This window comes from Lonchura striata, chromosome Z (genome assembly GCF_050655825.1).
Source record: "Lonchura striata isolate lonStrDom1 chromosome Z, ASM5065582v1, whole genome shotgun sequence".
NCBI classification, from domain to species: domain Eukaryota; kingdom Metazoa; phylum Chordata; class Aves; order Passeriformes; family Estrildidae; genus Lonchura; species Lonchura striata.
The window spans coordinates 5104754-5130204 of record NC_140740.1 but is presented as its reverse complement, the minus strand read 5'-3'; the positions used below and the strand labels follow the sequence as shown (position 1 = coordinate 5130204).

The 25451-nt window shown below is 42.0% G+C and overlaps 1 protein-coding gene across 1 annotated transcript in view; it reads left to right on the top strand.

The window, feature by feature from the left end:
- LOC144248180 (uncharacterized) overlaps positions 1–25451 on the top strand; it is a 112034-nt gene that overhangs the window by 32709 nt on the left and 53874 nt on the right. Inside the window, exon 8 of the mRNA XM_085567028.1 lies at positions 132–25451. This exon is cut by the window's right edge and continues 46766 nt beyond it. The gene's annotated coding sequence lies outside the window, so the exon portion shown is untranslated. The remainder of the gene's footprint in view (positions 1–131) is intronic.

Below are 25451 nucleotides of genomic sequence, written 5' to 3'. Positions count from 1 at the left end.
ACCAGCTTTCAAACATCTATATCCTTAGGGTATTAAATGTCAGCCTCTAGTGTATCATTCAAGGATAAAAGATTGACAATACTGAAGTACTTTTTTTTCCTTCTTCCTTTTTTTTTCCTCCCCTTCTCCAGCACTGGCAGAGTCTTTACGCTGCACACCACTGCTGACCCCAGAAGTGACCCACAGGAACTACTGGCAAAAGGAGCGAAAAGGTATTTCAGCTTGTAGGCATTAGAAACTCTCTTCATTAATAGCCTTTTTGCAGACTTTTCAGATAGATTTCCTGTCATTGTGATGAGGATATATTTGTAACGAGTCCCTTAAGTAAATGGCAGTGGATAATTAATTGAACTAACTAGGACTTTCTGTACTGTATTTTTTTTTTCTTTTATTTCCTCTTATTTTTCCCTTCTTTCCTTTTTTTAAATTTTTTTTCTTTTCTTTTTTTTTTTTTTTTTTTTTTTTGAGGTGGGAAGGAGGGAAGATTTCCAGATGGTCTCATGTCCTCTGTGATGGGTGTACAGATCATTGCTATCTGTATTTCAGCCCTAATTCAAATAAAACTCTTAGGCATTCTGTTGAGGGAGGTAGATTTTTTTGTTTTGGCTGGCATCAGATTGATGGCACTTCTCTGGGTGAGGGGGTTACTACCCTGAGCCTCATCACACTGAAAAATTGTTGCTGAACATGATCTTGCTGGAAGAGGCAGCTCAGAAAACATCATTTGGGTCAGTGCTGATATCCATACTGTTGATTATATGACCATAATTCGGGTTATAATTCACTTTGTCACTCCCATCATGTAGACTCCAGTCTCCCAGATATGTGACACCAATGGAAATCTACAGTGAAACTAAATTAGGCTTATTATTGTATTTCATTCTTAGATTGCCTTCTTAGCACTGGCCTTCAGCCTCTTCAATTAAAAGTTTGCAAACATGCATTCCTTAAGTAATTTCTGACCTTCACAGCTGGTTATGAGGCAACTGTAGTTGAAATCTTTGAGCAAAGTCTACTTCTCTCACTCAGGGGCCTCCACTTTTTCAATTTTGGAAATGACTTTTAACTTTGGAAATGACTATTAATTTTGCAGCCATTGGGACAACTCTCCAAAGGAAAAAAAATTCTTGATGAACATGCACAATTTTCCTCTGCACATCAAAGAGTTCAGATTTTCACTCCACTTGTCAGAGACTACTGATAATTACTTTTATTAACCATCTCACAAATAACAAATGTGTGAGGTCAAAGAAGTCTCATTTGAACTTTTGTGGTTTCACGTGTGAAAAAGAAATGCTTTTAAGGGTAACCATGAGTGTTGGGTAAGGAGCCATAATTTTCTCAGTAAAATAGAACCCATTAAGAAGATAAAGATACTGGGGTGCTGCTCAAGTTCTCCTGAGATTGTGTTCTGACAATTGTTTTCAGGTGTGTTTAAAACTACTTGTCTCCATATGCTGCTTTGAGGAATAAATATGCTTTACTACATCTTTCATTATTTTCTGTTAAAAAGGGTATGTCAAATTAAAGTTCTCATTTCAGGCAGCTTGTCAGATTTACAAGATTTTTTTTTTTTTGTCCTCACATTGTTGGACATAAAGCATAAAAAATGTGAGATAATCCTAATCTCATTTATGCCACTGTAAATCAGGGTGAGTTTTGCTGAAACAGTGGAATTATCCCACTGTTTTAATCAAACTAAGGAAAGCTTGGTATTTGAGTTCTGTGCTAGTGCTTCGTTCTGTTTGGCACTTGTGATCTGCTCTGAACCAAGCTAACAAGACACAAAAAAAAAACCCAAATGAAAAGAAAATCACTAAAGTAATGACATTTTAGGTGTCTAAATTGTTGTCTCTGAATTTCAGCTGTGCAAAGTTGTGATCTTCTATAATTATTGCTCTAGTTGAGACCTTTAGACACCAAGTATCCTAGAGCATACCTCCTCATCTTCCATCCATCCATCCATCCATCCATCCATCCATCCATCCATCCATCCATCCGTCCGTCCGTCCGTCCGTCCGTCCATCCATCCATCCATCCATCCATCCATCCATCCATCCATCCATCCATCCATCCATCCATCCCTGCTGAAGATGTGATTGCCCTGATATTTTTGGACTTTTTTAGACCTGGAGGTGTAAGATAGAGCAGCCCAAGAGTCCTGAGTACAAGTCCCTGATTCACCACTGGCTCCTATTTTAAACATTTCCTGCAAGGCAAATGGAAAAGGGCCTTTAATGTCTAATGTTTAAGCCTGTCTCTGCCTTTAAGTCTTGAGATAAGTTATTTATGGGAAGCAGACATCTAGGCTATCTTACCCTTTTCTTCTGTGCATTGAAGGCAGTGAAGGTTGCAATATTAATTGCTGCATCAGCAACTCCAAGATTTAATGTTTTTCCCCATTCTGCAGGCAATGTATCTCTTGCTTGATTTCCCACATAGTCTTCACTTTCACAGCCATCTGAATGATAAGCGACAATAATGTCTCTGGAAGTGATCCATAAATCATATTCAAATCCACACATCCAAATCATCCTATTTTTAATCTCTAAACTACTGTAGTCTCTGCTTGCTAGAGCGTTTCAGTTGGAAGCATTGTGCTTCCCACCTACATGTTTCCTTCAAATCTGTGCTAATGCATACCTCCTCCCCCCCCCCCCCAAACAAAAATAAAAAAATTCTACCTGGATCTTGAGTAATAACACATAGAAAAGCTAAGAACAATGAAGGCCTCTCCAAATAAACTGAAGCACTCACATGAACTACAAATAATTCAGTGTTTTATCAGGATCTATAGAGAGAATATGAATGGTCTTGAGTTTAGGCCATGGTGTTCGAGTGGAGAGTACTTGAATTGTCTTTGTTCCTTTTCCACAGAGTTTCTGCTCAAAGTCCCATCCAGCCTGGCCTCAAACACTTCCAGGGATAGGGCATCCTCAGCTTCTCTGGGCAACCTGTGCCAGGGCCTCACCAGATTTCATTTTGTATCAAACTATAGAAATAGTTCCAGGACACTGTGAACTTTCTCTCCTGGAACATCCATCATTTGTTGTTGTGGTCTTTATGGAGGTATTCCTGGAACAAATGCTTTTGCTTTTTTGTGGCTACAGCTGACACTTCCTTTCCTTCTTTAGCTGCCCTCAGCCAGTTGGCTGGACACTTCTTGAGATAAAATTAGAAGTGGTGCCAGGCTTCACCCAGCTGATGGTTATATCCCTGGTGAAGGTTTTTAGGGATCCCTTGAAACCCTTGCCTGTCCAGGTCTACAGCACTCAGCACAAGAAGGAGATGGAGCAGGTCCTCAGGCCACAGAGATGCTCAGAGAGCTGGAGCTCCTCTGCCGTAGAAACAGGCTGAGAGAGCTGGGGTTGCTCAGGTGAAGGAAGGCTCTGGGGAGACCACTGTGGCCTTCCAATGCCTGAAGGGGGGCTTAGAAAAAGGAGGGAAAGGGACTTTTTATATAAACAGACAGTGACAGATAAGAGACAGCAATTTTACACTGTAAAGGGCAGTTTCAGGGTGGGTGTCAGGAAGAAATTCTTCACTGTGACAGTGGTGAGACCCTGGCAGAGGCTCCCCACAGAGGTTGTGAATGTCCCTTCTCTAGAAGTGCTCAAGGTCAGGTTGGACAGGGCTTTGAGTTGCCTGGTCAGATGAGTGGCAGAGAGGTTGGAACAGGGCAACCTTTAAGGTCTCTTCCAAGCCAAGCCATTCTGTGATTCCATGATCTGAAAGCTCACACTTGTGTCTGGCCACTTCCTTGCAACTGGACACCAAAGGAGAAAGGAATAAAAACTATCTTTCAATATCCACGCCCACAGGTGAGTTAAAGCAGGCTGTGCACCCCTTGTCCACCCCGTGGGTGTTGCCTCTGCTGGGAGATGGGAAATGGGCAGCTCTGACTCTGCTGCTCCTGCATCTGCCCATCACGTGGCCCCAAGCAGCAGGTGCATATCCCCTCCACTGCCAGGGCACCTCATTAAGCTGACATCCCCCGAGGCACACAGCCTCCATAGTGCTACCCAGGCTGGAGAGATGCCTAATAAACTCAGTCCTGACCAGAATGCTAATGGGCTCGTGCCTTCAAAATGTTCCGTGCCCACTGCACATGTTTCTGTCTATGTGATTACTCTGGTTACTGGGGAGAGGGGTTTTTTCCTTCCTCCCAAAGAGTATTTTTTTAATGTATAAATGGGATTCTCAGAATATCTGACTTGGGGTTTCTGACTCGTTTTCCACTAAGTTGTAATTCTGGGTGTCAACGAAGTATATAATATCTAAAAGGATGTTGGAATTATTCTGTATTAGACAGGCTCCTGATCACAATATCTCTTAGCAGCAGTGCTGGACTTCCAAGCAGTCATGTAATGCCAGTTCTGAGCCTCCACCTTCTGAGCCTCCACATTCATTGTGTGCCTGAACTAAATACACAAATCAAACTGAGAAATTTGATAAAATCTCTGTTCAGGGGTTTTAGCTTTGCAACCGCGCTAATGGGGGAATGTGAGTTACTGTCTTGACTTCTGCATTGTCAGCCTCACTGTTAACAGTATTGCAGGATTTTTTTTTTTTCTTGTTCATTCTGTTGAAAGCAAATCAATATGGAAGTTTTTTGATATCAGAATCTCTCTTAGTAATATTAGTAGTCGATTACCTTTTGGGGTTAAAAAAAGGGAAATGCTCCTTTATCAAATAGGGCAATGATTACTTGACAATATCTAAATTATTTATTGTGGCTTTTCATATGGTTTCCATCCAGCATTAGCTGAGGTGGAGATTCTCAGTTGGATTCCCATTAGACTTGCACTATTTCTAGCTTCTTTTTTAACCAAATTCAGCTTTTGTGGAATTGCAGTGGGTGAACAACCAAATTTTATTGCAAATGAGGCTTCATTCAGCAGCAAACAAACATGGACTCAAACCAGATGTCTAAACATTCAGAAATAGGTATCTAAATGAAAATAAGTTTTGGTAGACTATAGAAGAAATCAAAATTGGGTTCAAAGTCCAGGATGGACTCTCAGATGTCTCTGGGATGCAGCTTTTTACAGAACATCTCAGTGTTGGTAAGAGCACCGATGTTATTTTTCTCTGCAGGCACAAAGGGAAGTGTTTCAGTATTTCTCAGCTGATGTGGATGCAGACAAAAGCTCTGTTTTGGCTGTGTCCTTTTGAGTCAGGATTGGCAGTTCCCCTTTCCATCAGGCAGCACTGTTGAGACAGGTAAGGATCCCCATGGAGGCAACAGGGATCCTAAACAGAGCTTCCATCCTGCAACAGAACCTGCTGTAATTTCCTTCCACAGTGCTTATGGGTGGCAATATTTTCCTGCACCCTTGTCCCTTTAGGGCAAATAAAAGCAACACTAACTATTGCAGTGGGAAAAGAAAAAGCATTCACCTCTAAATTATATATTTTTTCAAGTTTAAACATATGTAATTTCACAGGGAACTCTCTGGGACTTGTCCTGCTGTGAAGCCATTGCTCAATTTCTCCCAGCAGTGGTTCAGGTGCTTACAGTTCTCAAAGTGCTGAGCAGCCCCTGAGGAAGGCAGGGCTGGTGTTGAGCTGACAGATGAGCCAGGATTTTGGCACGGGGCTTGGAGCACTGGGACAGGGAGGGGTTTTGCTCCAGGGTTCCCAGTGCTTTCACAGCTCCTCTGTGTGGGGCTCCTGCTTAATCACAGATCACTGTGCAGGGGATGCATCCTATTGACTTGGCCAGCATCAAGTAGTTAATTCAAAAGAGACGGCAGTGCCTCTTTCTGGCCACCTTTCCTGCTCTGATTAATCAAAAAAAAAAAGGTAAAAATCAAGGTTTGAACCCAACTTCTACTCTAAGGGTGAGGTAAGAAGGCAGGAAAGGAAGTGAAAAGATTATTTGTTTTAGAGATGACGATCTGTTTAACAGCTACAGAAGAGTATGCTTTAATGAGCAATAAGAGTGAAGAAGAACTGGAAAGATGGTCAGGATAACTTATAAGAATATACAGTGAAAATAAATGCAATCTAATAAATTCCAAAGCTGAATGGTGTTTAAAAAGCAAACACCAGTTATTGTGGAAGATTTATAAGCAGAACACACTTCAAGTCTAAAGAAGAATAGTTGGAAGGAGAAAGATATTGTTGAGTCAAACTGGGAGGCTCCTGTTAGTTGTCCTGGAAAAAGTAATGGAGGGAGAAAGAAAGGAAGAAATTGGTTAAACAAGTAATGTGGTTCTAAGTGTATTTTTTTTCCCAGAAATTTTTTTTAGGACGTTGAAGGAAGGGGGAACTGCCAAGAAACAGGCAAACTGGTGGAAGGACTGTGCAAACAACATCATAAAACAGACTGTGTCCAGAAGACAGCTCCATGTATTAATTGCAGGTGTGCAGCCAAGCTAATGCAAAAATGTGAGTGGGAATGAACAGTGTAAAAGAGTATTTTTCTGTACTCCCCAGCTCCAAACCAGCACTGAGTTACGCAGCGCTGACTTTGTCACTTTTCCTGTACTCCAGCTTGAGTTGCTACCTCCACCCACAAGGAAGGCTCAGCCACCTCGTTATTAATTACATTAGTCTGAGTGCTCTGAGATACCCAGGCAGGTCTGGGCTTCAGCAGGTTGAAATCTAAGAGCTCTCCTTATTTTAGAGCAATGCCAGCTGCTCTTCCCTGACCACAAGCCCAGATGGAGATCATCCAGCTCATCCAGAAGGAAGCCTTCCCAAGCACAGTGCTGCCCATTTGTGGTGATGGACACCAGGCTGCTGAGAGTGGTTACATGAGCAGTGGGCTCCTGGGACTGGGATAAAGTATCCCAGGAAAATCTAATCTTTAAGAATAGAATGAAGTTTGAATGTCAGCCTGTGATTAGAGCTGGCTGGTAGCGCTCCATGAAGGATTTTTTTAACCTTGGGGACAAAATATGTGAGTGTGTGAGAATGGGTGTGTGCTTGGAGGTGTGCACTCCAGTATGTTTTCTTTTTTTCTTTTTCTATTAGAGTAAATCTTATTTTCTCTCTCTTTCTTATATTTTTTTTTCTTTTGTCCCCTCAATAAATTACTTTGTTCCCTCCCATAACCTAAGTATATCTATAAGATGAGGAGGAGCAAGGGAATTATTTAAACCTATTTTAAATTTCTCAATGAAAAATGACATTTTTTGCTCACTATCTCTGATATACATCTACAGACACAGTCAGGTTTTCCAGCCACCTATGAATACTTCAGCATTGTCATGTCCCTACTCCCCTTGCCCATTCCTTTCCTCTGACTTTCAGCTGTGTTTAGTAAGTTGGCTTCCCTTGCTCATACATCATACCTTCCAACCCCCTTATCTTTATCACTGTTCATTGTAGTCACTCTATTTTATTGACTTCCTTTTTATATTGAGTTGCCCAAAACTGATCACAGTTTTCCAAGAGGGGCCTCACCAGGGCTATGTATGGAGGAATTATTACCTCTGTAGTCTTGCTAGTAATTCTGCTCCGCATCCCAGTATGGCATTTGCCTCTTTGTGCTACAGTCTCTCACTGTGAGCTCATATTTAATCTGTCATCCACTATCACTCCCTAAATAAGTCCTGCAGCACTTCCCCTTTAGTAATAAAAACACAGAAAAATGTTTGAAGAAAAAAAGTAAGTTATCCCCTTGAGTGGCCCTTTGAGCAAACCAGGGTTTTCATACAGCTGGAGAGACATTGAAACACAGCCTTGCACTCTGCTTCCACATACCTGGATTCCACTGCTCTTATGCCAAGAGTGAAAGCAAAGATGGCATTTCCTATTTTTCCATGTTTTCTTAATATTTGCTGGTTGCAGCCCAGAGCATTGATAGAGTGGAGGAACATGGTATCAACTTTTAGAGTTCATATCTACTAGATTCCATAAATCCTGCTTTAAGCAGTTTGGAAGGATGTGCTATGAATGTTGCTTCAGCTACTTGATATTTTATGGAAATCAAGTGAATACTGCTGCATATGTGAAAAACTAGGACATGACTTGAGTTGTAAATTTGACTCTTCTTGGTCTGGAGAGTTCTCTGCTTTCCAGACTGGAGACCTTTCAAGCACAGGTTAGAGTGAGCATTTTCTCAGGACTCTCTGTCTGTCTTTCTTTTCTACTGCTGGATTTATTTAGAAGAACTTTGTTGATATTCAAAGTTGAAAAGCCTGCACAGTGTTTAATTTTCTCCTTGTTTTTGGCCAGTGAGTTGTCCTTCCAGAATAAAAATCCTTTCCTTTTTAGTCCACCTGATAATTCAACATAATTAATCACTGTGAAAAACACCAGTGAAGATTTCTAAACATTATGTGTGTAAGTATGGTGAGAACCTATTTACCTTTTGAAGGCTACAGGAACTACAGTGTATCAAATCACAGGGTGTTGTATTTGTGGATACTCTCTTATTTTAATGTTCAACCATGAAGCTTTTCTGTATTTATTTTGAATCAACCTGAGACTGTCAAACCCCAGCAATACAGATTTTACCTTCTTACCATGTTCCCAAGGCATCCCAACCAGTCTCTCTTTTGGTATCCCTGAAGAAAACCAAGCACCACAATCCATAGAGGAGCAGCTATTGGAATTGCCTGAAGAGTGCAAGAACTGAATGATGCAGGGAGAAAAACTCCTTAAATATTGCACAGCACCAGCATTTTTGAAGTGCTCCCTCATTCCTGATTGCAGCATAAGAGCACACATTCATAAGGCACATCACCCTGAAATTGATGGGAACCTTTTTGTGGACTATACAATTTGTGTACTAAGCCTCCAGGTTCTTAAAGTGAACCCTTGCTGCTACAAAGAGCTTTTAAAATTACATTTAAATTGGAAATAGAAATCTCCTCAGCTCTGACATAGGAGCAGAGTTATTATTTCCCATGCCTGTCTTCTCTCACTCAGGAAGCCACTGCAACATGAAACCCTCTTCTGATTGTTCCTTCTCCAAATGCCTCTCTCAACTGCCTGAACTGCACTATTTCCTTGTGAAAGGAGGAAAAATATAGGAATTTAGGCAAGAAGAACAGTCCTTGCATTCAGAGTGAAAATGCAAGGTCAAGAAGGGTCTAATTTTTCCAGCCACTGAAACGTGTTTACCTTCTTCCTTCGCCTTGGCACAGGAACAGGTGAAGTGCAACTCCCAGTTCAGTAAACTATTGCAGAATAACCAGGGGCTAAAGGGAGTCCTCATGTGTGCTTTAGGGTTCATGAGAAGACACATTCCCAGCAGTTTAGTCTTGCAGAACCAGTAAGAAGTGGGAACACACCATTATACACATGTGTACAGCTCTGGACATGCAGTTTATTTGAAATCCAGAAACTCAAGAACATAAATCTGCTCATCCTAGGGGGCTGACACAAAAGACAAACATGACTGTTGAATTCAAGTATAGCAGGGTGAGTGGGATAGTTGAGGGAGGCAATTTTTAAATAAAGAACTGAAATAAGAAAGGAAGAAATTGTTACATGCTCACTGTAGAGATTTTCTTTTTCCTCTGGAAAATAGGTGAAGGTGCTTGATGGAGATTCTGGAGCAGTCTGCTGACCAGAACTGTACAAGAGAAAGGTCTGGTTGAGTTAAGTTCATTTTCAAGAGAGATTAGGTGGTGTTATTGCATGAAGTCACTCACAAGTGCTCCAGATGTGTCCCTCAGGGCTTGCCCAGTGGTTTAGCTGCTCACCTTGAGGATGGAGATTTTCCAGTCTGCACTGAGAAGGGGACTGAATAAATGAGAATCAGGGTGTGTGGGTGAATTGCCACAGTTGCCCATCTTCCTTAATTCACTGGCTCTGAATACAAGGCTGTATAAAGGAATGAACAATTTATCTCCTAAGTTTTCAGTAAGATTTCTCCAGAAAGGCAACATGATTAAAGTTTCAGACTGACTCACAGTGCTATTGCTGAAACAAGAACCTTGTTTGGGTTTGGTTTTAAAAGGGAAAGGACTACTGGCATTAAGTCAGAAATATAAAATCTTGAGAGATGCTCTATAAAGGCAACAAGCCTGGACAAGACGGCTGCTTGGCTTTCTTTCAGGTTCTTGAGTTCAAGTTAGCAGTTTCCTTACATGAATCAAAATGTCAGAATGGTCACTAACTTCACGTCTTAAAAGGAGAGGGATGATGTGAAGAACTCACACTCTTGACAAGCAGGTAACAGGAGTCAGTTTTGTGCTTTCTTTCTTGATGGTGTTGGTTGTCACCTACAAAAGAAAGAAGAAAAAATCCAACAGTCACATTTTAGTGACAGAAAAACATAAGCAAGGAAGAGATGACTGACTGTGTTGAATGTTTCACAGTCCACATCATAGAGAGTTCTCCCCTTCTTCTTATTTGCAGGTCTTTCCACTTTGTCTGAACTTTGTTGTGTGGGTTTTTGTACTGAAAATTATCTTCCTCAGCCAAACTCATCTCAGGTGTTTGAAATCTTTTCTTGGTCACATCCAGATCAGTGCAGGTGATTTGGAGCAAGAAGGGGTTGCTTCAATTTTCTCCTTCATCAGATGACATACCAGGACTCAAAAACAAAGCAGCTGTGTTGGCTGGTGCTACACTGCAGGCATCCAGCAATGTCTGCCAAAGGCTGCATTCCCTTGCAGAGGTCTGTGGCTCACCAGGACTGATCAGGGTCCTGTCCTGAGAAGATATGTGCTTGTGCACTTGAAACAGAGCTACTGTCAGGAACTGGACAATGTGAAAGGCTTTGTTCAGGCTCTGGTCACTTTTCTCACCACCATTCCTTTCCTAGTTTGGAGACATTTTGGAGCATTTCCTTCTTTTGTTTATTTCACTTGGGAACAAATGGTTCATTTCCCTGTGTCCCAGCTGCTCTGAAAGGTTTTCTAGTTTCTCCAGAATGTATTATGCAATACTGCAGAGCAACTTCTTTTTTCTTTTCAACTCCATGCCTTTACCATGTATTGTAATCTGTCTGCTCTGATTAGGTTCATTCTATAGAATCACTGCCAAAATCTGTTTTATGCAGTAATGTTTAGTCTTCAGCCTGGGAGCTATGTACAGTCCTTTTAAGTTGTTCATACATCAATATCAGTCCTGACTAATCCCAAGAAGCTTTGGATGGCAGGGAGAAGAAAAGTTTCAAGCTAGCTCTGCAAGTTGCAGGACAAACACTGTGATCTTTGCTCTGGCCAAAATTCTACAAGCATCAACAGAAGTTGGGTTTTAGAACAAGGCTGCAAATCTGGTTTCTGATACAATTGTGGAGGCCACTGCCTCAGCAAGGACTAAGCTCTTCTTCTATTAAAGAACTTCACTGCTGATTTTGGAAGGGATTCATGGGAGCCCACATTTGCACTGAATTTGTTAATGAGGCTAAAACTGATTTAACCATTTTAATGCTTCTTTGTAAGAAGACCAAAACATTCCAATGTTTTCTTGTGCTTTCCTTAAATATAGGTTGATTCCAGATCAATGTGACTGGTGGCCTCAGTGACAATTAGTAACCCATTATCCTGCTTAATTATCCTGTGGAATCCAGGCTGTCTGGAGTAGTCCCATGCAAACATGCAGTTCCAGATATCCCTGAGCAGCCCTGGAAAAAAAAAAAAAAACAACAAAGAACACTGAGACCTTTACAAAACTGATGGGGTTTTTTTACATCCTTATCAAGGCTTGGTTAAAATTTCAGCATGGTGGAGAAATGGCAAAGGTTTTAAACATGAGAAGTGGTCATGGTTTTGTGGGTGGACGCAGCTGTGGGGGCTCAGCTGGCAGTGATGCCTTGTGATAAGAGAGGATGGGTAATCCTGCAGCCAAGGGCAGAGGGAATTAAGAAGCCACCGTTAACATGGGAGCTGTGTTGGCTGAGGAGGCCACTTAGCAAATTCCTTACTTGAGCATTCAAGGGCACTCTCTCGCAACTTGATCCTCACTTTTCCAAGTGCAGGGAGGAGAAGAATGTTTCACTGTCCAGAAAGCACCCGGGCCTTAAGATAAATGAGGATTGAAACAAACGTTTCCATTCATATCAGGGGCCCCTCCTTGCTAGCGTCCTCACTGATCTGTAAAAACCTTCTTTGTAAGTAGTTTCTAAAGCATAATCTGTGCTTTTAATACCATTTGATTGAATAATTCCAATGCTAGGTTTGTTTTTTAAAGGTTTTGAGAAGTGTTACAAGTAGCAAAAGTTTTTAATAGAAACCTGAAGCCACTGACTGAGGAAAATTTCCTCACAACTCCTCCTGTTGTGGAGAAAACTGGAGAAAAATCAAGTCCAAAACACTGAGGGTCATGTGAATAGCTACAGAGTGGAATTCAGGGACTTCGTTTCAGTAATTGCAGTGAAATTGTTCCCAGCAGAGGCAAGGAGCAGAGGAGAAATTTTAAAGGTCCAAGCAAGAAATAACAGACCTCTACCTGCCTTCCTAAATGCACTGAAGTAGTCCTGAGCACAGACTGAGCTCAAAGAGCAGAGTTTTCTTTTCAGAACAGATTTCTCTTTTCTTTTCATCACCCAAAAGCCCACACCAGATACTGAGTGAGCTTTACAGGGAACTGAATTTGTTTTGTCTAAAGCCCAGGAGAAAACCAACATCCCTGAAATGGTAAAAATAGAAAAAAGTTAAAGTGTGTGAAATGTATGTGTATAAGGATGGTTTTTTCTTTTGTTTTTTGTCCTTTTTTTTAATAGAGAGGCAAAATCAGCTTAGTGAAAAGTCACATTCACTGTTTGGTGAAGTTGCAGACCAAGGTTATGTTGCAGGTACAAAGAATTTGGAAAACAACGTGTAGTCTTGAAAAATGAACCATTCCTTCACATATATAACTTAGTATATCATCCTTGATCATAATTATAGACAGATTTGGATTGAATCTATTATTGAATGCATTGTCCTTAGAGATAATCAGGGACATGACCACTAGTGACACTGTGATGGAAAGGACTAAACAGTGCAGTTCATCATCTCAGCCCTTGAAATGGCTGAGATATGCAAAAGTACAGATTTTATCCCAGAAGTATAAATAGTACAAAGTGAGGAAGAAAAAAAAAGAAAGGCAAGCAGAGGAATCAGGTGGCTTCACAGACTGCTGTGTTTGAGGAGCAATTTGACAGAGACAGAGCAAGATGATGATAACTTGAAAAAGTATAATTTGTTGTGATTACCTCTTTTTTTCCCCTTCCTCTCAAAGCAGTACAGTTTGAAGTTTGCACCCATTGCAATTTATACCTGGGTAAAAAGATGGCTTGGGTAAAAGACAGTTTACTTGGGAGCATACTTGGGTAAAAGATAGTTTAGCAAAGTAAAGTGTAATTTAATCCCTTCACTTACCTGGGCCTGCACAAAGTATTTTGGATGCCTTGAAACCTCAGTTAATGAAGCCCCTTGCAAGAGTCCATTAAATGCCTTGTGGGTGGGATTCGTTTCTTGAAGGACACCAAATAGCAGGGAGGGATGATTTCCGGGTGCAGTGTGATTCAGATAATGCCATGCTTCCTCATCCTGAGGCAAATGCCTCACGTGCACGTCTCTTCTGCACTTTCATTAGTCAGCCCTCTGCCCTCTGTAATTTCTGCACACACAAAACCCCATGTATTCTGCAAGTAATGAGAACAGCTGATTGTGTTGCCTTTGGCTACCAATGATTTCACTTTTCAGGCTTGTCTTTCCAAAGGTAATGGCACTGATACAATTGTCACTGTATATGAAGATGCATCTGTGATAGAGGCCAGAGAAAATAGGGAGTTTATAACACTGGGATCCTGGGCAGCCTAACTGTCAGCTGGGGATATGGCAATTGCCTGTTACTCTGCATTACACTATGAAGGGGACAGAAAAAGATCCTCAAAGGACAATGGGTGATTAAAATGAGCATTTTGTTTCCTCTTTAAATTTAATTCTCTTCCTCTCAATTTGTGAGGGCAGCCTGCACTATCTGTCTCCAGCAGAGTTATACACTGGAGATGCCATGCCATATTTTTAAACCTTTGGACCATATTATATTGTTTAAAATGTTTCAGGAGCCATAATATGCTGTTTTAAAGGCTGCAGCATGTGCAACACATTGAAAACCCTCTGATCTGTAGAGTTACCTTTCCTGCTTGTCATTCCAGGCTCCTTCCCTTTTACTTGCTCTCCATGCTTTGCTTGTTCTGCTTCTGTACCTCTTCCACTAGTATGATTAGTTTTGGCACCAGCAGCCATCCAATTGCATGATAGACTTTTAAAATAAATACCTGAAGTGTCCTGTTTCCTCCTTCCCTTCATGCCTACACAAAGCAGTGAGCCTTCCATGCCTAGAAGGCTTCTTTGTACCAGCTCTGTGAACAGACTCCCTGCAGGAAAAAAAAAAAAAAAGTGGAAATTTCAGACCCTGTGTCCTGACACTCTGAGGCAACTTGTGTTTTGCTTGAACACTGGGTCTCTCCTTGGGAGCTCACAGTGAATGTCCTCAGTGAAGCTCTGTAACGCAGATGTGGGCTGCTGAAGCATCTCCAAAGGGCTGGCTCGGAGCTGGAGCAATGCCTTCATCTAATTTAGAGTCGCCTGGAGGCTGTGGAACAGCTCTCTCTCTGTGCCTTTATCATTCCCACGTATTTGTCTTGCACTCCAAGGCTCAGCTCCACAGAGGTATTTGAGCTCCTCGTTCATTGATATCAGTGGGAGCCTTGACAGGAAATAGATAGGAAACATCTGTACAAGATCCAGGCCTGAGATTTTGGACTGTCTCGTTTACCATGTGTTGATGATGACAGGATTGAAAAGACACTACTGTGAAGAAATGTTTTGGTGGCCTGAAATTGCTAAGATTTTGCTCTGCTCTGCAGGCTTAGAAACAGTACAGATGATCCTGCTATACAGGGGTGATTTACAATGGTCATACCATTGTAAATCTCTGCTGAGGTGTGCTGGCTGTCTGGACTGCCGTGGAGAAAGTGACTTTCCAAGTCTTGGAGATGCACACTGAGCTCCCCTGGGGCTGGGGTTCTAAATCCTTTCCCCTTGCCTGCAAGAATCTGCTAAGGGTCTTCATTATTAGCAGCACATGGTCATCTTCCTGATAGTGAGCCACTGATTTTGGGTAAAGTGTTTGTTATTGTGTGCATGCTCGCATAATTTCTTTCTTTTTCGCTTGTTGTCCATCTCTTCTATTCTTCTCCATTAGTTCAGTCTCCTTTTTTCCCTTTGTTCCTTCATTACTGAGGAAAAGAAAGCAATGGACCTTTTCCCTCACTTGCTTATGAATTCATTCTCATATCACCCAGTTAAACATCTCATTAAACAAGGCACTCTCAGGAAGGGGTTATTGACAGTAACCTCACCATGTTAGACTTCTGATTCATGTTTGAAATTAGTTCCAGAACAACAGAGAGAAGCTTCTGGCCTTGAACTATGATGTCCTTTATGCTGAAAGTGAGTTTTTATTTGCACAGTCTTTTTAACCTTGTGCTAACTCATGGCCCAATTCCCCAGCCCTCCACGACTGATGCAATCACTTATTCTTAAACAGTGCTAGGAAGATGCTGGAGTAATGCCCTATGAGGCTGTGCTTCCTTACACTGGTGAAAAGGTCAGGGACTAAGCCTGGTTTTTTTTGTTTTGAACCCACCTACAGCCCCATCTGTTCTTGTGAGCCCCACTTCTGTAAGACTTCTCCTTGAGCTCGTGTGTTCCCTTGCAAATACAATGGCCTCCTTGTCTCTATGAGCCCTAGCTCAAGAATTGCAGCAAGCAGCAGGAAAAGGGCCTTCAGCTGCTGTTGGTGTGTCTGTTCACATCCTGAGGGCTTCAGCCGGGAGGAGGAGCCTCTGGCACACTTCATGCAGGTGAATATTTGCAGGGTTACCTTGACAAGCACTGACTAATGAAAGTTGTGTGTACTTTGCTGCCTTTTTCTCTTTTAGGGAATCCTCACTCATTCAAGGAGCTTGAGGTTTTGGTGTTTCCAGCAAGGGTTGAAGTGGCAAGGCATAGCCACACAGTTCCCTTCAGCTTGACTGCAACTTACCCCTCCTTACCACTAAGGAGCCTCCCTTTTGAGTTTTCTCCATGGTTCAGTCTTGTGGGTTACAACCACCACCTGAACCTGATCCTTACTCTTCCTCCAGAGAAAGATGTCACCATCTGTTACGACTGATTTCATTTATACATGGCCACTGGAGTAAAATCCCAACAGCTTTTGGCCTGAGGGGGGTGAAATAGTCACACACAAAATCTGTAGCCAAATGAGAAAAGCTATTGTTTAAATTGCAAGTGGCCTTTCTGCTAGATGTAGCAACAGTTGCTCATCTGGGGTAGGTCAAGGTGGGGTTTGCAAACCCACAGGACCACCTGCAACCCCAGCTTAGGATTCAGGTTTGTCTGTATTCAGGAGACTATGTCCCAGTGTTCAGGTGGAGTGTAGAACCATGTGGCCTCTCTGGCCAGCCCAAGTTTTCTCTGGGGAAGTCTGAACTTGGAACACCTCTCTCAGCCACCCAAACCTGGGGTTAGCTTGATGTATTTATCTGTTATTTGTATGAAACCTGGTCAAAATGCTAATTGAGATCACCAAAACCAAAGTAGCAGGTGCTGTACAAGCAGAGTAATAAATGTTCTGTCTTAAGGAACTTATGATCTGAAAGTCAAGGGAAGAGACTGGGTGGGAAAGGGAAAAAAAAGCAAAATGTCTTGGAAGCTGCTAATGGAAAGAGCTACAGAGTTAAGTGTTGCCATACAAATTTATTTCAGTAGGATGGAAACTGCTCTGTCTGGTTATGTGTGATCTATCCAGACAAGGGAGGTTTCTTCCACACATCTCCAGTAGCCCAGCCTTTGACAATACCACTTCATTCTTTCATCAGGTACTGGAGGAATGCAACTCATGCTAAATGTGCAAATAAAGGGGGGAAGGAGAAATTACCTTCTGCTGTGGAATGCTGTCTGGCATGCTGACTCCTGTGCATACACACACACACACACACACACACACACACATTCATTTATGGACACACAAAGAGATCCAGAAGGAGGTGAGAAGGGAAAGTTTTCCAGCCTTACACTAAGCCTCACAAAGGGAGCGAATGAATTCTGCAAGCGAGCGGCAAGGATTTGGAGGAGAATCCAACTGCAGCTTGTGTTTCATATTTGCGTTGGATGCTCAGGTTTCCAAATTAAATCTGCAAGTTAGACGGGCGTCCATGTTGTCTGCTGATCATCTGTTTAGGGGGAGAAGGAGAACAGAAATGACAGAAGAAAAATACTTGCAAACAACAACAGTAATTAAAATCAAGCGTTTGAGCACTGCCACCCCTCCCCCCAGCCAGATTTGTCTAGGGAGAAGATAAATAACTTCAACTGCAGACTCCATGCTTGCTCAAGATCTGAAATATTTAAACCAGGTCCCAAAAGCCCATACACATTTTTAATCAAAACCTGCTCTTTTGGGTTCCTTTTTCTGCATAAATACCCTGACTTGATAGAACACCAAAATCTCATTAAGTTATGATCAGCACAATATAAAAGTTGAAAATGATCAATGCCATTTAAACTGCTGCAACTGTACACATACTGTGTTAGACATTTCTCAGGTTCAAGGTTACACATGGCATCATAAGTTCACCTCCTCCCCCACTTCCAGTGCTAAACAGGGCTGGAATCTTGCCAGAACAAAAGAATCTGCAGTCAGTTTCTTCAAGATTGAAAAATAAAGTTGGGGGTTTTTTTCCCCCTGCAGGGGAAAGCCACAAAAAACCAAACTCAACAAAACACACACACAAAAAAAAAAAAAAAAAAAAACCCACACAAAAAAAACCCACCAAAAAAACCAAACAAAAAAAAAAAACTCTGAAGAAAAGCAGACAGCTGCTAACTAGTTGTCTAGCTGTCTATTTGTGGACATTTTCTTTCATCTTGTCATACCTTTTGTGCTGTTTGAAATGTTTGGAGCTTAGGCTTGAAGAACACTCAGTGGATTCCAGACTTGTATTAAAAGAAAGAAAAAGAAAGGCAGAAGAGTTCTGACAACAGATGTGTGTGTTTGTGTGTTGGGGCCACATCATTCTAAGCATCAGCTAGAGCATAGATTTTATTTTCATCTGACTGGAGGAAATTTTTCAGACAAGGAAATATACAGTAATAGTGTAATTTGTAGAAAAACACATACATCTAGAATGCAAAGTGAGAGGGATATATTGTGAGACCTCTGCAGAAAAAGCAGAGACCATTTGGTCAATCATATCTGCTGCTTTTGCTGTTTTGCTGATCTGTTTCCATAGATGGGTAAAATAATCTATTTCTAGACAGTCTCCCTCTGCTTTGCCATTTTAGCTGTTGGAAGGAAGCAAGGCAGAAGTCTAATTAATGTCAGTGATCTTCAGTGAGCCTCAGATCAGACTGTGGTGTATTTAACTCTGCTGATTTTAGTTGCCTTCTGCTATGCAGACAGTGAGTGAAGAAGGGGACTGGCTCCTACTCTGGCTTCCAGATAGTTCTCTGGAACTTCTGATTTCCCCAAACTCACCTTTGCCTCCAGCATAATGAAGAAAACCAGCTGACAAGTGAGCAGAAGGAAAAAAGGAAGAGAGGAAACCGCTGAAAGGCTTCCCCTATGATGAGGAATCCTTCTCATCCTTTCCAACTGGGAACCACCCATCACTTTCCAACTGCCCTTCTTTGCATCCTGATGGTGAAGATCTGTCTTCATACCTCCCTTCTCAGGAGGAGCAGAGTTTTGTGGCTGTCAGCAAGCCCAAGGCAGAAGTCTCCCAGAAGGGGAGCTTACTTGAAGGGACCAGAGAATTCCTAACCCATTCCCATCAGTGTCTGTGACATTGGTGTTAGGCAGGGAATGGCATTCCCTTCTCTCTCTGTGCCAACAGGCAGCTGAAGCAGAAAATTCCAGATCCTTTGAGGCTGCCTGCATATCTTGTGACCCATCTGACCATATTTCTTAACTTGGAGGGTGAGGGCTGGGTGGAGAGTTAGCATCATCACCATTAACTGTGATCTTGCTGCTCCTCTGGTGATGGTGGCAGAGTTTGGAGCCAGGGTGCCCCTGGTGGTTCATCACTCCTTGGAGAAGGATTGTCCAAGAGGAAGTTCTCATGGGCTGCTCCACAGCAGCCTTTTGTGTTTCTTCTTGCATTCACCAAATCACCAAGGCTGTGGGGACAGGAAAATGAATTATGCTGGTGTCCAGCACCCAAGAATCCTATCTGCTTGGATCTCAGGTAATTCTTCTTGGTCACACAACACAGGTGGCTTCTGCTGAAGCAAAGGTGTAGTATCTTCATTTAAAACAGCTTCTGCCACAGATTTCTCTCTCTTTAGGCAAAAGAAAGTGCTCAAAACTCACAAACTTCCTGAAGCAATCCCATGAGCTCTCCTGTACTCTTCCACTCTGGCTCTGGAGCCACTGTGCCTAGCATGGCCATGGAGTGATGGGCAGAGACCCTCTTCTTTGTGCAGTGCCCCAGTCACCTGTATCAGAGGATGCCCATGAGTTTCTGAGTCTAAAGTGACACGAGAAAACTCAGAGCTTGAAACCTTAGGTAAGAGAGAAGAGCTTTGTACAAGGGGATGGGATTTCTTCCTGACAGCAGATGTCTTCTTAGGAACTCCTTGATTAGACCCTGGATGATCAAGAGGTTGAAGGGAGATGGGATATTTACATATAAAAAGGAACTCCACTTTTGGGATCAATTAGACTATTCAGGGTTCACACTATACCCCCTTTTTTCCCAGACTTTATACAGCTCTTGCTAGGATTAAGCCTCCATCGACTACATTATCTTTACATAGAGGCTGGATCTAGTGCTACACACTCTTTATTATCTCTTCTTTGAGACTGTGCAGGCTATCCCCTTGAAGTTCTTAACCCTTAAAGCACTTTATCTAGTATTTATTGTTTCTTCTCCACAGGCATCTGAGATGGCAGCACTGGTATACAGATCCCACCTGTCCTCGTTCTCCATAAGATCATAATCTCTCTTCCCTCAGCTTTTTCTGTACACAGAGGGCTTACACCAGCATCAGGCCCTGTTTCCTAATCCTTTTCAACCCCAAGAAGTGTGCACAATTCCGGCTTGACTGGGGTGGGCTGCAGAGTTCCTGTCAAATATAAACGTGTTCCAGCTGCTGGGATTTTGATGCATTTGTTCTGAGGGATGTAAGAAAGGCTGTTAGTGGCTTGGGTGATGAAAAGGTCAGGGCTGACCATCTGAGGAAAGTGGAGATAAGAGGAACATGGAGTAGAGGGTTACGAAGTAGTGGCCAGCTTAAAGTTTTCTGCAGCAGCACTGCATCTACTGAGTGTTACAGGGTGTTTGAAACAATATTTGGAAGTTCCTGGGTGCAATCTTATGTTTTCTCCTACAATGACAAGTTCTGGAGAAAGCAAGAGTCCACATGGGATCCTGGACCTGGTTTCTCTGTGCATGGGCTCCAACAGGCAGCTGGCACAGTTTGCTGCACCACTGAGTGTTGCACCACCTTAGTAGCCAGAGTGGCTGATTCCAATCATGCCATTCCTCCTGTGCTGCCTTCCCTATCCTGATAAGACCACTGCTGACCCAGTGAGAAGAAGATGGGATTTACTGAGCAGCAGTATCTATTTGGTGACATTTCCTTCTCACTGTTCCCAAAATGGAGCAGAGAAATATTTCTCCTTGCCAGGCTCCTGCTCAGCAAAATGCCAAACTTTTCTGAGTTGCTTTATTCATAATTTTTTAATAGCTTCTGGCTGTGGACATTGGAATCTGCTCCAGTGCTATCATATTGACTTATGTCTATTTCAGCAGAAGGAAGTGATCAAAAATAACGTCTTGCAGTGATCTCCAAATTCTCTTGCACCCTCAGCTTGTAAATGTCCCAGGCAGCATTTCCCTGGTCTCATCACCAGATGAGATCCCTAGCTGGTGTTAGCTAATGCATGCTCACTACTCCAATCTATTTGTGCCACTCTCTTGCCATGTCTTTGCTCCCTAACTGGGCATGACAGAGCTGAAATAAACGGAGCTGCATTGATTTTAATGGTTCACCCTCATCTGAGAAGGATGGGATGGCCTTCTTAGCTTTCAGCTCCTTGGATGTTTGCTGGCCAGCAAATGGCACATATACTTTCTTTCTCCCTGCACTAGATATGATTCTCCTGCAGTCATGCTACCCCAGACTGAACAGGAATAATCATAGCTCCTCCTGCACTTATGTGAAAAATGCAGAATTGAACAGGCTACGGCTAAATGTGCTGGAAATATGAAGAGGAGAATGATCTTTGGCTGTGCATCAAAGAGCATTAAGGCATTCTGAAGCAGATTCCTCTTGCTTTCTGGGTTTAATTCAGAAGGGATTTTCTAGCCTCAGAATCAAGCTCTTCACTGCATTATTTCTTTCCTGCAGGAACTGTGAAATTGTAGGTTCTGTGCAGGACACAAAAAAGCCATAAAGGGGCCAGGGGGGTATAGAAGTTTCTGTGGAGATGACAGCAGACCTTCCTGCTGTTCCAAATGTGCAATGCTGTTGGACCTGAGAGGCATCATTCCTAGTGAATTCCAACAGGGGAGACTTGATCTCCATTTCTAGATATTCACATTGCCTGTTCTTAGTCAGCTCATACTTTTCTAAATATTTTTCCTCTTGATCTCTTAAAATAGTTTCCCAGGCTGTCTCTACTGCTGATGTTAACATGCTCCAGTCTGTGTTCCTTTTTTATTATGTCTCTTTGTCTCTTTTTTTTTTAAACAAAAACCACATAACTGCCTTATATAATTCACTTTTGAGTTCATAAGCCATTTCTCCTAAACACAGTCTTGATGTGGAAACATGCAAGGATGCTTCTCTGGCTTTCAATGTTTTTCATTTGTTCGCTTGGTTGGTTTTACTGGTTTTTGTTTTTGTTTTTGGTTCCCCCCCCCTCCCCTGGTGTTTTTTTTGGTGGTTTAAAAAAGATAAAGAATTATTATTATTATTATTATGGTTTTATTTCATTGTTTTTATATTCTGGATATATTATGTCACCTAAATCTGTGGCTTTAATTCACTCCTAACAATTCAGTACTCCTTCTGCATGCTTCCTCATACCTTGCCTAACTTTTCCAAAATTACAATTTCAGCTGCAATGCAGCATGGCATCCTTGGTATGAGCTAGAGAAACCATACTTAGTCTCAAAATAATCGTCATTTATGAATAATTACACAATCAATTACACATTGTTTTGTTGTAAAACACTCATTCTGTAGCAATGATCAAAGTATTTAATGTGGTTGTTCCCTTCTAATTCATGCTTATTTGTTGTTCATATTTTATTTGCCTGCAAAGACCTGCAATTGCTGGTTTTGATGTTACAAGTTGTTGGATATTTCTTCCTTTCAAGTCTCAGTGTTTGCCCCACATCACTGAGTGCTTATTATACCTAACACTTCCTTTTCTAGATCTGTTTACACCTATAAATATGCCTAGTTTATCATTTGATATTGTCCCCCATTCCTTTGCCAAAGCTTGTCTGGCTTTTATCTTGCATTTTAAGCTAGTAAATATGAGTATTCATGAAAGATGAGGAACATAACAAACTTGTCTCTAGTTATGCAATCAAGTGTAAGTGTGGCTGCCTTTAAACAGAATGTGTCAATTCTGTGATCTTTGCGATTTCCTTTAATAGGCCTGTTGTAAGTTGTCTTATGTTACAGTGCAATACACATTAGGTGTATTCTTATTAATAAGACTACTGTTCATGAATATATACGAGCACAGGTGGGAAATAACAGCTTTGGCTGGATCCTAGGCAGGATTAAATGGATAGACTTCCCCTGGACAAGCTGGTTTAGATGCAGTGGGAAGCATTGTCCCAAATGTACCAATAACACAGGTGTGTGTCACCCCCTAACACTGACCTGGCTATACATGGGTATTAAGTCGCATGTGCACTTGAAGCAATGTTTTTTCTTGCCTTCTGATTTGTCCCCTAGCTGTCCTACAGTGTTCCTGGGTGTTTTTTTGGGTCCTGACACTCGCCTCTGGTTCAGTTTCATCGGGTGATCCCTCCCTGCATGTCTCTAAATGAAAACCTCTGTTTAATTGGCATTCTTGGTGCCAATGCTGCCACACATTGAGAGTGGCAGTCCTGGTTGTACCCCCCTGTGTGACACTTTTTGGAGGTGGTGGCAGTGCTCAGCTTGCTGGCAGCCTAACGAGCACTGAGCCACACCTTCCTGCAGGGACAGAGCCAGTGCTTCTTTCACTTCACCCCACACTAATTCATGCCCATTGGATCCTGCTTTTAGAGTTGGGTGGAAAAATGTGACATTGCTGCCATTATCACCTGCACCTTGAGCATGAAAGTAAAAACATAGAGGATAGGATTAGAGATAATCTTTATTACTCACACACATGAGGCCTAAATTGAATTAATGGAAATGAATGAATGGCATTCTGCTGGCTTTCACAGGGGCTTAGGTCAGGCTAGAAGGGTACCTGGAACACCAACACGAGAAAACATCTTTGAAGTGTTTGCTAAAGCACTGAAATATTGTCATCTTGTAGAAAGTTTAGTTTTAATTTTTTTTTTCCATTTTGCCTTGTCATCATCTCTTCTGGGCTAGGAAGTGGAAAAAATAGCAGCATGCTGTCACAGCAGGTATTCTCTGAAACCCAAACACACACACACATATCAGAGTGTATTTGGGGCTGTTTGTGTTTTGTTGACAGAGTCTGCTCACTCTATGCCTCACATTAGTCATATTCTGTCATGTGTCTGAGCTTAAATTCCTCACTCAATGAGTTAGACTGAGACAGTGTTACCTGGAATGCCACGTCCCTCCAGTGGGACCAAGCCAGAAGCTGAAGGATATATCCCTGTTCCATATGTGCATTGCACTATTGAAACAGGCCAAGGAGAAAATGGGTGAACAGGTGTGGAGTGAGCAGAGGGGGGATGCAGCAGGTTGGACCTGCATGAAACAAGGACAAAACTATTATTCATCAAGAGGGTGGTTTAGAGTCCCTTTGTTTTGCTCCTTCTTGAGGATGAAGGTTGTAAAACTCATCTGAAGCAAAGCAGCTCCCTCTGACCATGAAGATTAGATGAAGTGATTTCTCTCCTCTCCTGCCAGGAGGAGCCAGAAAGACCCTGAGGCGAGGCTTGGTTCCACTGAGGCTTTCCAGCAGAGGCCACCAACCTCTGTGATGATGGGTTATAGAGGCAGTGACTGGATAAACTTCCTCCCTCCTTGCTCTCTTCCATTTTGCAAGTTTTAATATTAGAGTCTGGAAAAATGTTCTTAAAATAAATAACAGTGAAGGATGACAATATTTAAATTATTTCAGGACACACATTCTATCCCTCTGTCATCAACATTACTGTTTGAAATCTGGTTTTCATCTTCTCCTCTGTGATGAATTTTAAAAAGGGATCTGTTAAGTGCATATCTGGACAGAGGAAATCCCACCCTAAAATTCACTGTATTGGTGTCAGATCCAGGGCCTACTGGAAAGAGTGGGGGATCTCCTGGTGAGTTTGGTGGGGTTTCTGTTCAAGGTCTAAATGTCCAATTCTATGAATAATGACTGTGATTATTTGTGTACCTCTCTTCACTGATCATAATCTTTGCCTCTTGCTGTTGAGTCAGGGGGAGCAATGCAGCAATTTGAAGGACTTACCTGGCAAGAGAGTACCCTTGCTGTAAAAGCTGTATGTCTTGCTGTCTGCAGTGCTCAAATCAGTCTCAAGTGACCACATGGAGTAACTGCACAAAAAGTCTCATCAGAATTCAATTTTCTGTTCAGTGTTTACTACAGATGTTTAAACAATTTTTGTTCTTTCCCATAAGCCTCTTGTTTGGCTGCAATGTGAAGGGAACAGAACTGGAGGACTTTCTCCCTCTCATCTGCAATTATTTGTAATATCTTGCATCTTAATTTGCAGCAATGGAAAGCAGACAAAGAGCCAAACCTGCTTCATCTGATGAGAGCTTTGACCTGTTTTTCTTGGGTTTAAACAGCTGTAGCACACTCAAAGCAAAGGCAGTCAGACCCCATTGCAAATTATTCCTAAATTCACCACTGGATTCTCTTTTGGAAAAATCCATTTTACACTGCTTGCATCTAGTTTTGAATGCTTACATTGTACTGTGTATAATTTCAAAACTATTTTCAGTGGTCATGATTTTTTCCCTGGAGTGTCTTCCCAGGTAATCAAATGTTAAGGTTTTTTTTGTATTTCAGAGATGCTAGCCTTTATTTTATTAAGTGCTTTGCATTCTTAACATGATGCTCATCTTCACCGATTCAGTGCATAGAATCATAGAATACAATGATAAAGCAATTTGAACTGGAATTCAGTAAGATCATTGAGTCCAACCATTAACCCAGCACTGCCAAGCCCACCACTAAACCTTGTCTCTTAGTGCCACTTCTATGTGTCTTTTAAATGCCTCAAGGGACAGTGATTTCAAATACTTCCCTGGACAGCATGTCCCAGTGCTTGACAACCCTTTTGGGGAGTACATTTTTCCTGGTATTCTAACTAGTACAACTTG